The sequence below is a fragment of the Triturus cristatus genome, chromosome 11, assembly GCF_964204655.1.
Source record: "Triturus cristatus chromosome 11, aTriCri1.1, whole genome shotgun sequence".
Lineage (NCBI taxonomy): Eukaryota > Metazoa > Chordata > Amphibia > Caudata > Salamandridae > Triturus > Triturus cristatus.
Window position 1 is genome coordinate 648,419,481 of NC_140594.1, and position 13,232 is coordinate 648,432,712.

The 13,232-nt window shown below is 42.8% G+C and overlaps 1 protein-coding gene across 3 annotated transcripts in view; it reads left to right on the forward strand.

Moving 5' to 3' along the window:
- Positions 1-13,232, forward strand: part of FARP2 (FERM, ARH/RhoGEF and pleckstrin domain protein 2) — a 1,344,877-nt gene that overhangs the window by 764 nt on the left and 1,330,881 nt on the right. The gene's annotated exons all lie outside the window — the stretch shown is intronic.

Sequence of the window (13,232 nt, forward strand, 5' to 3'; positions counted from 1 at the left end):
AGCTGCAACCCTTCCGTGCAGCAGAATCTTCATGATACCACTTCATCCAGTTGATTGTAACTGCTGTTGTTCACTGCCTCAGGTACTGTCGTTTCACCTCCTTCCTAGACCACCACAGTCATTTGTCCCACTGCTGCTCTTACACTTACTCCATATCAAGTCCATGGACCATGTTTTACCCACCCGTCTGACCAGAATTTCACCAGCTTCTCTCATATCCATTAGACTCCAGTGTACTAAACTTTCGTCCCTCGAGTCCCACCCGGCCCCATCATCCTCATTCGGTCACTTTTTACATCCCACTGGTCACATTCGATATTACCTGGCTGTCTCTTTTCTCCCACGTTTCTAATTTCATGGTACCTCGTATTTATCTACTACGTTGTTCACTGTTACACCTCTTGACCACCCTTGTATTCTTTAATACCTTCCGGATTGCGCTCTCTATTCCCTCCTGATCCACGTTTCTATTATCACTGCTTCTGTTCATGCTGCCTTTAATAAGATTTTTTTATTTTTTGGGACAATGTGTTGAACTCATACACAAAACATAAAGGGTAGAAGTCCTAAATGTGGAAATTGCGCTTAACTGAATTATGCAAATATATTTTGTAAGCATTGAAATGAAAGATGAAAGATTGCTGGCCGGGCCCTTAAGACATTCCTCTCTTCTGCAAGATGATTACTTGGGGACTAAAGGTCAGCGTGAAGGAAGTTTGTGTGAGGGTATAGTCTTTGCCACAATTGCCGTTTGAAACTGGACCAATTAGTATTGTAGTGTGTAGCATTTCTATAGTTTTTCGTATATCGTTGTTGGGCCTATTTTCGTATGTGCAGACCTACACCATTGAGGTGTGCCCGGTTGGTGCAGGGATGCTTTTATCTTGCCTTGAGGTGCAGTGGATACAATTGTGATGGATGTGGTAGCACCAGAGCCTCACATAATTTAGTTGTAATTAGTTGAGGTTTATAATTTACTTAGCAGGTTCCATGCTATGCTTCAAGCTTTCTCTCCACAAATAGCAAAAGACACACAAATGATGGATGGAATGCAGCAGCAGAACAAATCAAAACATTCACCCCCCCCCCCCCCCTCAAGAGATCTGAGTTAAATCCAACGTTCTTTGCTCACCATGCCACCCCAGTTTAGACCCAGCCATATGCAAATCATTCATGACCCTGTGCCTCATGGGAACAGTCCAGCCCGAACTGCCAAGGATCCGATCCCAGGATGCTTGTTTCCGGTCCAGGTAGGACCTGTCTTGGCAGTTCAGGCTGGACTGTCCCCATGAGGTCAAGACTGATTTGCATATGGCTGCGTCTAAACTGGGGTGGCATGGTGAGCAAAAGAACAATGGATTTACCCCGAATCGCTTGACTGGGGGTGAGTGTTTGATTTGCTTTGCATTCCGTCCATCATTTGTGTGTCTTTTGCTTTCTCTTACGAAATAGGCAGGCATTTACCTGCATGGTCTTTTGGTCTAGGTTTTCAGTCCTCGTACAGGGGGACACAGCCCATACCCTCCGATCATCAGTGTTACTAAGTGATCAGTAATAAAGGATGATCATTAAAAATATTACAAATCTTACAATATGTAGAAACAAGACTCTCTTTTTTTCATCTTTGACTTTGCTGTTAATATTATAAACACTTGTTTTCTTTTTCAAAAGTACAAATGCAATAAATTCCTCTGCAATTTTTATTATAAATGTATTTACCATATAACAGTTGGGAAAAAATGGTACCGCAAGACTTATTCACAATATAAATAGTACTGTCTGATATATAGATCTCTATTTCCGCCTAAGCATTAAACAGCCTCCCTCACCACATCAGAGCCTCTTCATTGCTTCTTGACTCCTCTAGTTACCACAGACGTGACTTTTCAAATAATCATGCTGAGTAGGCATACTTAAGCTGATATAAAATATTCTCAAATTGATTGTACACAAAAATATATACTTTTTTTGTAACCATTCTCACCCCAAGCTGTCAAAAAATAGGAGCCTTTTGTGCTCTTAAGTCTTGATGCACTGGTCAAAATAGTATAAAGCTCTCCTCAGTTTTGAACACTCACCAGTTTGCGATCCCCTGCACAACTGCAAGTTAGTTGGCGTGCAGTTTCATCCCATTTTTGCAGACCAATCTTTTTTTTTTATGTGAGACTTGCATCCAATCTGTGAAATGTAAGCTAATAAACAACCATCATGTAGTACTGTACTCATTCCACATCTCATGCAGAGAAGTCTTCAATAGGCAGAAACTGAGAAAGGGGCTTCTGTGTTTGAGTGAAGATACATATTAGCAATTACCTATTACATATTTAACCAGGAGATCATCAACCGGAGAACAGCCACTTTTGGGCATTTATCACAGTATACATCTCCGGGAAGGAAAATTTGATAAATCTATGGCGACTGGGAAGGCGCCTTTCAAAGGTAGATGATTGTAAGCAGAAATACTGCAAGAGATATGTTGGTACTTTTTGGTTTCAGAGAAGTCTTGCAGAGGTGTGGCCTATTGGAAAGTGTGCTGCCGTGACTCCCAAATCCCCTGGTATATCCCATGGCATCCCCTCACTTAATATATTGGTTGTTAAAGAGATAAACATTTGTCCATTTTACAGAGCTACGTACTCAAAAGTTGAGCCGTCAGTGTCATGGCAGAACTGATCAATTTCCCTTGAAGCCAACAGCAGACTCACTATAGTAAGGATTTCCGAGTAGGTAGTTGAAAAGAATTAGGTGACAGTAAGAGGAAATAGCCACCTCCTTTAGGGACATGAAGGCATCTTGCCGATATTCATCCTTTTTATGTTCCCACATTATCCTCCCAGACTTCACATAATTTATTAAAGGTATAGGCAGAGTTGATAGTTTGCATTCAAATGTATTTCAGAGATTTTTTCACTTTGCCATGGTAGCACATTGCTAGTTTGCCCTCTAATGGGGTAAGCTTTGTTTCATCCTGGTCCTTGAAGTGGTGGGTGATGGCATGTTGGAGCTGTGGATAGCAGTATAATTAATTGAGATCCACGCAGAGCATACGCTACTTTGAGATCTGTGAATGAGTGCAAGTGTGAGAGAGATATTGCAAGTGTGAGAGAGATATTGCATCTCTGAGTTGATATATCAATGGTATCCCATCCTCTGAATCTCTTGAGAGGAACTGTCACCCCGTCTTGTCCCGACCCCTAAGTGAGATGTGGGGGTGGGAGAGGTTTCTCTGTCAATTTGCCATACCAAAGGTTTTCATGTAGTGAGTTGCACCAGATAACTTGTGGCATGCCTGGGGTGGTGCACAGCACTCAGAAAGGTAGTTTAAGGAAAAAACACAGCCCGCCTCTCAGTAGCTTAACCACGGTCATTTTGTGGACAGAAGAACCACTCATTAAGAATGACTTTGTTTGAGGCTCTGTAGTAAGAAATGTCAGTTATCCCCCAGACCACCATCAAACAGGTTCTTGTAGCATTTCGTCATGGATGCTGCATGAGTCTTGTACTCCCACAGAAAATTTCGAAGCAAAGCATTCACTATTTGAAAGAAGGATGGTGGGATGTTGGAGGGATAGTTTTGTAATGCATAAAGTAACTTGGGTAGGGACACCATTTTAGTGATGGCTACTCGTTCCATTGTTAAGGGGAACAAGTTCCTGTGGGAATGTTACATTGTCAACTGCTGAGAAATGATGGTGACACATATGCTCCCAAGTACCATAATCTAACAGAGGTTATTATCAGTTCCAGTTACCATATGGTTGTATCTCAGGCATCTCACCGAGGGTAAAGGATCAATTCTGATTGATAATCTGCAGGCCAGTCCTGACTGCGGCCTTATTAGGGTGCATCATTTTCAATCTCTGGTAGGTCTAGTGTTTTAAAAATGTTTATAGTTTGAACTTAAAATGTCTTTTCTGTATTGTACTGGCCAATCAATCATGAATAGCAGCTATTTTAAAACACAACAGCTCAGCTTCTCCACACTGTAAGAAAAGGTACCTGCTGCATTAGATCTACATGAAATGTGACCGCATTGTACTCTTGTTTTTCATTAAATAAACCCTTTTTTAGGTCTCGCCTGGCGTTAGCAGTGTGCATGCGCTGCGCTCGCCATGCGAGGGCTTCTTGGAATCAATACGGATTCCAAAGCTTTCAGAGGTGGACTTGAAGCCCCGCCCATCTTTTTCATTCGCTGGTGTCATCTTCCTAAACGTTGGCTCACGATTGGAAAGGAGGCTTATTGCTCCCTCCTTGTTACCGCTCTGTCCACTTTTGGCCACCTCCCACCGGTACTGGATTGTGTACTCGCGGAGTTTACACGCTCTCCTTTAAAATGCTGGAAGCACTCTTTCTTTGTCATTGTGAGCGCAGTCCGTGTGGGAAGCACTTGTTTAAGTCAGTAACCACTTTTTTTTGTTATTAAAAGAGGACCGCGCTTGTTTTGTTTTGTTATTGATGCTCACTAGCATGCCGTATTTCAGCTGGAACAATGGGGGCTGCGCGCCATTCTTAATTCGCGGCTCACAAAATCATTTCTTTATTCAAATTAAACTTTATTATCCAGCTGCAGGCCACAGTTGTTGTTCATGGCGGCCACCCACTTTCACCGCGGCTCCCTTCCCCCGCCCCTCAGGAGAAAGAGACGCTGCTGCTCGCCAAATCATTTTTACTTTTCTTACGCTCTCCTCCTATTTTCATCTCCTGGCAGTGTTGATTTTTTTGTTAGTTAAGTGATATGGGTTATGGGGACTTCTTCCGGACAGTGGTATGAGTTTGGGAGCCCGGAAATGGTGGAACTGTGGAAGGTTTGGGGTCTCTGCACAGAGTCATGGCGCCGGGAAGCAGCAACTAGTTGTCGGGTATGAACGTGGTGCTGTTCATGGCATAAGGCAGTTTGGTGAGGAAAACAAAAAAACACTGGGAGCTGGTGTATTGCAGAGCATTAACGTTTGTTGCAGGAGATCCCTGATCATGCTTTTTTGGAACATTCTATATAATTGTCAAAATCAAAACTGGAAGTCCCATAACAGTGTGCTAGGACACCCACAAAACGTTTTCGTTAGAGGTTTTAGGACACGCTGATTTCAATGGCCGCAGCACTCCGCTTACCCGACATCACCAGGGAGGCTTTGCTCGTAGTTGTGCAGCACTAGTGCTTCCCGTTTATTGTAAGCAATCCCCCTTCCCTGCTGCTTTTCCATATTGGTTCCCTCGAACCGGGTGATTTTACAACTGTGACTTTGTGGTTTGTTGCAGATGTCACATACAGGGTACATCACATTATCAGCCCTCCCGCACCCTCCAAACACAAACAGTCCTCTGGTGGGTTTGCTTTTTTTCTTTTCTTACGCTCTCACTTAACATGCTTTTTTGGAACATTCTTTATAATTGTCAAAAGCAAAACTGGAAGTGCCATAACAGTGTGCTAGGACACCCACAAAACTTTTTCGTTAGGGGCTGCATAGTGTGGCCAATTAACTCGGTCAGATGTCCATGTAAATAAAAATCTGTATGAACAAGAGGGCTTGATGCATATAGGTGCTGCGCTACTAATAAGTCCACAGTGCTTTAGAGGTGATGACTCGCCTTCCTATTGTAGTTCTAAAAGCATAACTACCACCCCCCAAAAAATAACCCTAACTGCTAGTCAAGTACGAATTAGTTGTGCATTTGGTTACACTTCATAATTCTGTATGGAGGGAATCTAGTGACCCTGCATATTTATGAGAGTGTGTAAAGCTATGTTTCTGAAAGGCTTTAAATACATGTCTTAACAGCCCCTTTGAAAACTGATTTTATGTTTTTTAATACACCAAGAAACAAATACTTCAGAGTTTACTCTTAATTACTCCTTACTATCCAGTATGCTCACATTGGTGTCATAAGTAGTTCTTTTTACAAGTAGAAGATATAGTGTGGTTCCTGCTTGTTCTGTAGTGTGTTAAAAGTATGCAACGTTTCATTGGTGTTTTTATTAGTGTAGAAGCTTCCATGTTGCAGCACCCAGAATAATGTGCTGCATGGCTAAATACTTATAAGGTCCCAAAGGTGAGACCGATTGCATTGCAAATGCTTGTTTGAATTGAGTTATTCAGTGTGCATCCCAGTCATTAGCGCTGTGTCTGAAAGCACTAGAGAAGTAAACGTCGCAAGTGTACCAGGTGCAGATAAACTGCTTCTTCCAAGCTTCAAGTTTTGCAAGTGATGTTACCAATACATTGTGAATCATCAATCATTTGTCATTGCTTTTAATTAGTTGTGCTAGTTCTTATTGCTCAATATTCTTCATGGTATACATTGTGTGGCAGTTTAAACTATGGTCACTCCAAAACCCAAAGAATTTCGGGTCATCCAAGACCCTTCAGCAGGGGTCTCTCAATTACAGTCTACAGCAAAAAATAAAACCGAAGACAGCTCAATCCAGGCCTCGGAATTCAAACAAGAACTGAGAATTTAACGTCAAGGAATATTTCCAATATTCTCCCATGTGCATGAAAAAAATACTGGATAGGCGAAAGTTGTTAAAATAAACCTCAACCCACCAAAGACAGTGCAATGATGTGTATATTAAAACATTCCACTAAAGCTCATTACATTAAAACCATTATCATGAAACATTGGGCCATTATCCACACTGAACCTGATCTTCAACAATTATTTAACCAAAAACATGCTTTTCATTGATCCAGAAATCTCAAAGAACTTTTGACAAAAAAGAAAAAAAAATGACGTCACTCATTAAGGGATGCAAAGGTGTGCAAACTGTCTACAAAGTAATAATATAATAACTGGTAATTGTTTCACCCACCCGACCAAAGGTACAACATTCAAGCACGTGTAGTACATCCAATGTCATTTATGCATTGAAATGTCCATGTGGAAAACTGTATGTGGGGAAAAACCGAACTCAAGATAAAAATCCGGATAGCGGAGCATAAAAGCAATGTTAGAAATCATAATATCAAGTCAACTGTGGCAAAGCACTGGCCGCAAGCAGGACATAATGTAGCACAATTGCACTTCACTATTCTGGAAGCCTTAAAACCTAGATCATAAACAAGTCGCAAGATCTGAATCCACACGGATTAAAAAACTTAACGCCATGCAGCCGCATGGGATGAATGATAGACTGGAATTTGTTTGTTTTCTCTAAGCCTCTGCTGAAATATGCAAGAGTTCAATTATTAGAGATGATGGTGCTATAATCACACTGTATCACATGTTATGGAAGATTTACACCTGTACCACTACTTTGCCATTAAAACTTCATTTACTCTTTCACTGGGCTTTTGTTTTATATTGTATTCGTGTTTTGGTTTTTATTTAGTTAGCTATCACTTTAAGAACGCACCCTCTGACCACGTCGTAACGACCGTAACGTCACGCACACCTTGATAACTAATCAGTATGTCGGAACAGCTTTGAATGTTTTGCTTCGTCCCGAAGTGGGAACGCGCAAAGTAGCAGTTTATTGGGTAAGTGTATTATCCATAAACCAACGTATGCATGTAACCTCGTTAACACTATGACCTGATATTACGTGAGAATGTTTCGAATTACTTTGTACTCTATATACCGATGTCACTAAAACTTGGCGGTCTGTTAATCACTTGTATACCAAGCGAAGTTTTGCGTAGCATGTTTATTTACAGGATGTCTTGTTTAAAACTACACAATTACACGGAGCATGTTTTTGTGCATGCGGGAACGCAGAAAGTAACAGTTTATCGGACAAGCGTATGAGCTGAAGGCCACCGTATGCATGAAACCTCGTAAACCCTATGGCATGATATGTGAGAATGTTTTGAATAACTTACACTCGAAAAATCTGTGTCTCTAAAACCTAGCAGTTTGTTAATCACCAGTGTACTAAGTGTCCGTTTGCGCGCAGAATGTTTATTTACAGCACGTTCTGTCTGTTGAAAGCCACACAATTACACGGAGTATGTCTTCGAGCAGACGCACGATTTTCTTTTTCACAATATAGTTTGGAAAAGGTTGAACTGGATGATTTCTTTTACTCATCACGATAAGCGGCAGTGTTCTAGTTTTGGAGAGCTGTTCTACCAGTGGTTGCCATACATGTGTAAATTTGGTTTCAGAGTGCGTGATACGACAAGTTAAGAGCTCCAGGCGATAGTTAGTTTTGCTACCCCCAGCATGTGGAAGATCAGGCGCCAGTCAGTATGCGTCATAGCTTTGAGAGATTGGGGCTGGATCCCTAATTTAGTTACCTGTGGCGTACTCTGTATGGGGAACCCCACTGTGTCTTTGATGTGGATCAGCACCTTTTTCCAAAAGAGGGTGACAAGTGGGCAGGACCACCAAATATGAATGAAGGAGCCCGTGGCGGATTTGCATCACCAACACAGAGGTGAGGAGGTAGGGAACATTCTCCACAACAGGACAGGCGTGTAATACCAGCGGGTCATGACTGTATAGGCAGTTTTGCACTGAGAAATGCTTTTATGAATCCTAGGGATGTCACGCCAAAGCTGTTCCCACTGTTCCGAAGGGATAACATCTGGAACGTCTGAGTGCCACTGCGTTTGGTAAGGATTGAGCGGCATAGGGTTAGAGTGTTGTAGGACCTGGGATGTATGCGAGATAACTCCCCGGGAACCATCAAAGGAGCGCACCAGTGCCTCAAAGGAGGTGAGCTAGCCCGTGGCCACCCTGTGTATTAGTGGGTGTAAGCAGCCAATATTGGAGCTGAAAATATTGTAGTTGTGCCAGGGAGGTGATGGTCTTGTGTGCATTGGTCGAAAGTTAAAGATTTCCCCCTCAAAGAGATCACTGATTGTATGACATTCCCTTTCCCCCCAGTTTAAGAAGGAGTGGGGTTGCAGGGCCGGAGGGAAATCGGGGTTCTAAGACAGTAGGGTGTTGGGGGAAGGGAAGTAAGTGAGACCCTGGCGACAGCAACTTTGTCCCCTATATCCAGGACCGTTTTTGTAGGGGTGGCAATGTAGGAACTGCATTGTCTTAGCCTTTTCGGCAACCAGGCCAGATCCCAAATAGGTCTGCATGCCACTGCCCTGTTCATATGAAACCAATGTTTTTTGCTTTCGTGAACCACCCATTCCGAGATGTAGCATAGGTGCGCCACCCACTAGTAAACAGGTAGATTGGGACAGGCAAGCCCCCCCCCCCGATCTCGGGTTGGCATGAGTATCTTATTGGAGCACCGTGTACAACCTTTCCCCCGGATAAAGGAGTTCACATCCCTCTGGAGGCCTGTGATAGCTGTTTGGGGAATGGGCGTAGGAAGAGTTTGAAAGAGATAAAGCACTTTCGACAGTAGCGACATCTTTACTGCATTAAGTCGACCAAGCCACGACATGGGGATTGACTTCCATTGCCTCAGGTCTTCCATGACAGAGTGCAGGAATTCCGGCCAGTTAGCTTGAGGCCATGTAGCCAGCGTAGGAGTCACGTTGAGGCCCAGATATCGGATTGAGTGAGTTGCCCATTTGATCGGAGAGAGTGACTGCAGCTGTAGAACCTCCTGTGGTGAAAGTGTTCAGTTCAATGCTTGCCATTTGGTTGTCTTAATCTTGAGGCCTGAAATTGGTTGAACTGTTTGAAGGAGCGAAATCAGGGTAGGGAAGGAATCACTGGGATTGGTCAAAGTGAGCAGAAGAGCATCCGCAAATAGTGTGACTTTGTGATCGTCGCCGCCAAAGGGGATACCCTTGATGTTAGATGCCTGATGAATGGCTATCGCCAGAGGTTCCACTGCTAGGGTGAAGAGTAGGGGGGGGAGAGTAGACATCCTTGTTCGGTGCCTGTTAGACCTGGCACCATTGGCGTGGGCTTCCCCTGTATTTTTAGGTCTCGCCTGACCCAGCGCATGCGCTGGTCTGGCGAGACTTTTTGTGAGGGCTTAAAAAAATGCTACCATGGCCGGCCTAGAGCTACAGTGCATGTGCGCGGGCGCGCGCCGCGCTTGATCGCTATTGCGATCACTTTCACTCTTGCGGCTGCACGGCCGCTTTGATGTTCTCCGTGAGCCAATGCTTGTTTAAATATGCTTCTAGTACTTTTCTAAAAATATATATATATATATATATATATATATATATATATATATGTTCCAAATAATACAAGAAAAACATGTGATTTATATCTCTAGGCTTGTGGAAACCGAGCACTAGAGAGTGCTATCACTCAAGGTACTAGTTTTTTTTTTTATTTCCTTCCTTTGAGGGACACAAAATGTGGCACATCTATAACCAAATGAGGCGTTATTCTATCTGCCCTGATTAACTTCTTCAGTTCCTTCCTCCTTGGAAGTCCATTAGCTGAAGAAAGCCAATCAGTTACTCCTTTCCACTAACCCATTACCTTGGGGTCTGAAAAGCGCCACTGTTCCTATTTTGACAAGACTTCTGTCATCTCTTTGGAGGTGAATTGCACTCAATTAGTTGAAACTAAATATTTTCGGAATTACCTTTTCCCATACAAATGTCCTCTAATAACTTGATGAAATGTGAAGTATTCCTATGCTGCATAGTTTTAACAACAAGCTAGTTTGTATGTTGATCAACCAGAATTAGGATATATGTATCCGTGGACCCCACTTCTATTGCGTCATGAAAGTGAATTGCCACCCTTTCCCAAGGTCCACCCATCTCAAAGGAGGATGACTTACTTGACAGAGCTTGAGGTCTCTTCTTTTTTTAAGTAGACATCACACTAGAGACTCCTGTAAATCTTCATTTCATGAATGCTTTTATTCAAAATAGTTTCCCCCAAAAATCAAATCTTTTTCGCTCAAAACGAAGATCCTCTTTTATTCAAAATAGTTATGCAAAAAATGTAATCTTTCCTTCTCAGAACAAAGGGCCAACACGTATTTCTCAACTATGTAATGTTGCTTCCTAAGTGCCAAAGAGTGATTACAATAACACTATTGAAAACAGAACTTTCTCTAAAATAATTCGGAGGAAAAAGTCCAATTAGAAATTAAATATTCAATCCCCTGAATAACCACTTGCTGAGTAACTTCAAATGCAAGATATAACGAACAGTTCATGCAGGTCTAAGGTTAATTTCCTGCATGGTAACCGGATCCACCATTACTGTAGGTTGCTTTACTGTTTTGGTTTTTATCCCTATTAACCCGTGCATAACATTTTTTTAATACGTCCTCAAACCGCAGCATGCATCCTCAGCCTCCAGATCTCACAATCCTCTCCACATTTCAACTAGGATGTCTTTAATAAACTATAATGATAATGCGTGTGCAAAGCCCTCCAGGCGGTACAATCTGATTTCTCCTCATAAACTTTCTACCTAAAATACTCTATTTGTCCCTTACTTCATAGTACTCTCTCATGTCTTTTTCCTGATTCATCTCTCTATTCCACCCTTGTCTTACCCTCGCTTTGACTTCTTTCCTCTGGGTTTCTTCATCGATGGTCGCTTCCCATTCTTTTTTACTGTGTGCCATTTCATTCGGAACCCTTTATTATATTTTTCTCATGCAACACGAACGTTTGCTCAATATCAACCATCCGCACTTTCTACATTCGTTCTAAAACAAAAATGTTCACTCCTTTCACGTACTCCCACTCTCTCCCCCCCCCTCCTAAAAATTGAGTTCCATTACAGATAACATACATCTTAGTAATATTTCATTCCAAACCCTTCCCTTCTTCAAACAAACTTATTAAAGGTTTGTGGTCCTTTCCGATTCTAAAATGCAACCACCATTTGAAGTATGTGAAATGTTTGATTCTCCAGCAGCATGCAAGGGCCTCCCTTTCTGTAACAGAGAATGATGTTTCAGCATTTTGTAAGCATCCTGATGCAAATCTTACCACTTGTTCCTCCCCTTTCGTGTTAGTAACGCTAAATTCCTACATTACTTGCATCAGTTGTGATGCACGTCTTTCTCAACACATTGAAATATCTTGGTACTGGTGCTTGCACTTTACATTCTTTTACTTTCTCATATACTTTCTAACATTCTCTACTCCACTCAAAAAATATTTTTTCCATTATCGTTCTAAGAGGTTGTTCTATTTCGGCAGAATTCATTACAGATTTTAAACATTATTTGGCAAGGTCCCAAAATTACTTCTACTGTTCCTTGTTGGCAGGTCATGGTACTTTTTAGGCCTCGCCTACGCAGCGCTGCATTGGAGGACCTTTAGCCGTCGTTCTGCTCTTTTTCGAAGCACATACTCGTGCTTGTGGCGGCATCCACCTTGCGGGAGCGAGCAGGGGTATGCCACAAGCACAAGTATGTGCTTCGAAAAAGAGTAGACTGCTCTCCCCAGCGAGTGCGCGCACCACTCCCGGGCTCACCTCCAGCTACCCCTCTCTCTCACAATTAACTTTCGCGGCCGCTCTCCTTGGCCCAGCCCCTCCTCCCTCCACTCAATTGCTGCTAGTCACACGCCAACGCGAGTATAAACAGATGCTTTAAACACATGCTCGACAGGCCTGTTCGGCTGTAGCTGCTAGACCTATACCTAAATTACACGTTGAAAATGCAAAATGATGCCGTTATTTTTTTTCATCACTCACAGAATTCCCGTGTCTTGCAATGTGATTGGAGGATCCTAAAATATGTTTTAAATGATTTTACGCGTTCATATTTATTGCCTGCTTTTTTTCTAGCACATTTAGAACGTGACACGTTAGCATTGATTCGGGTCTGTCTGCTGTGTACTGCTTTCTGCTGGACTTGGGTAGTTCTATTTTAGCAGCGCTGTGTGTGTGTCTCCCTGCTACTGCCTCAAATGTCATAGCTGCTGGCCGGGATGATATCAGAGCCCGCTTTCCTCTCTGAGTACACTATCTTTGCCGTGGAGGATCCCAAGCGGCCTAAGCTACAGACTGGCAGCGCGGTGAGTGCCGCCCTCCCCGCAGCAATGCCTGTAGCTGTGGGATGACAGTAATTCTAGGACGCAAACTAGTACTGCTGCTTCTGGCTTTTAGTTTCACAAAGGTCTGCTGTGCAGCCTCCTCTTCTCGTCTCCCTTGACCTTTAACCTGTACTAAGATTAGCTCTGCTGTTACCCGCGTATGCACTGACCTTTTAACAAAAATATTAACATCTGCCTACCTTTCATGAGCAACCGTTTCCTGCTCTATGACAACATAGTCACGGACGCAGTCGTAAGCCTTGACGAAGACACAGTGCTTTCTACGACTGAGGTAAGTGTGCAACGCCCACTGCTGCGAGCCCTTCAGCGTGCAGTGAGTGTGCACTGCACCAC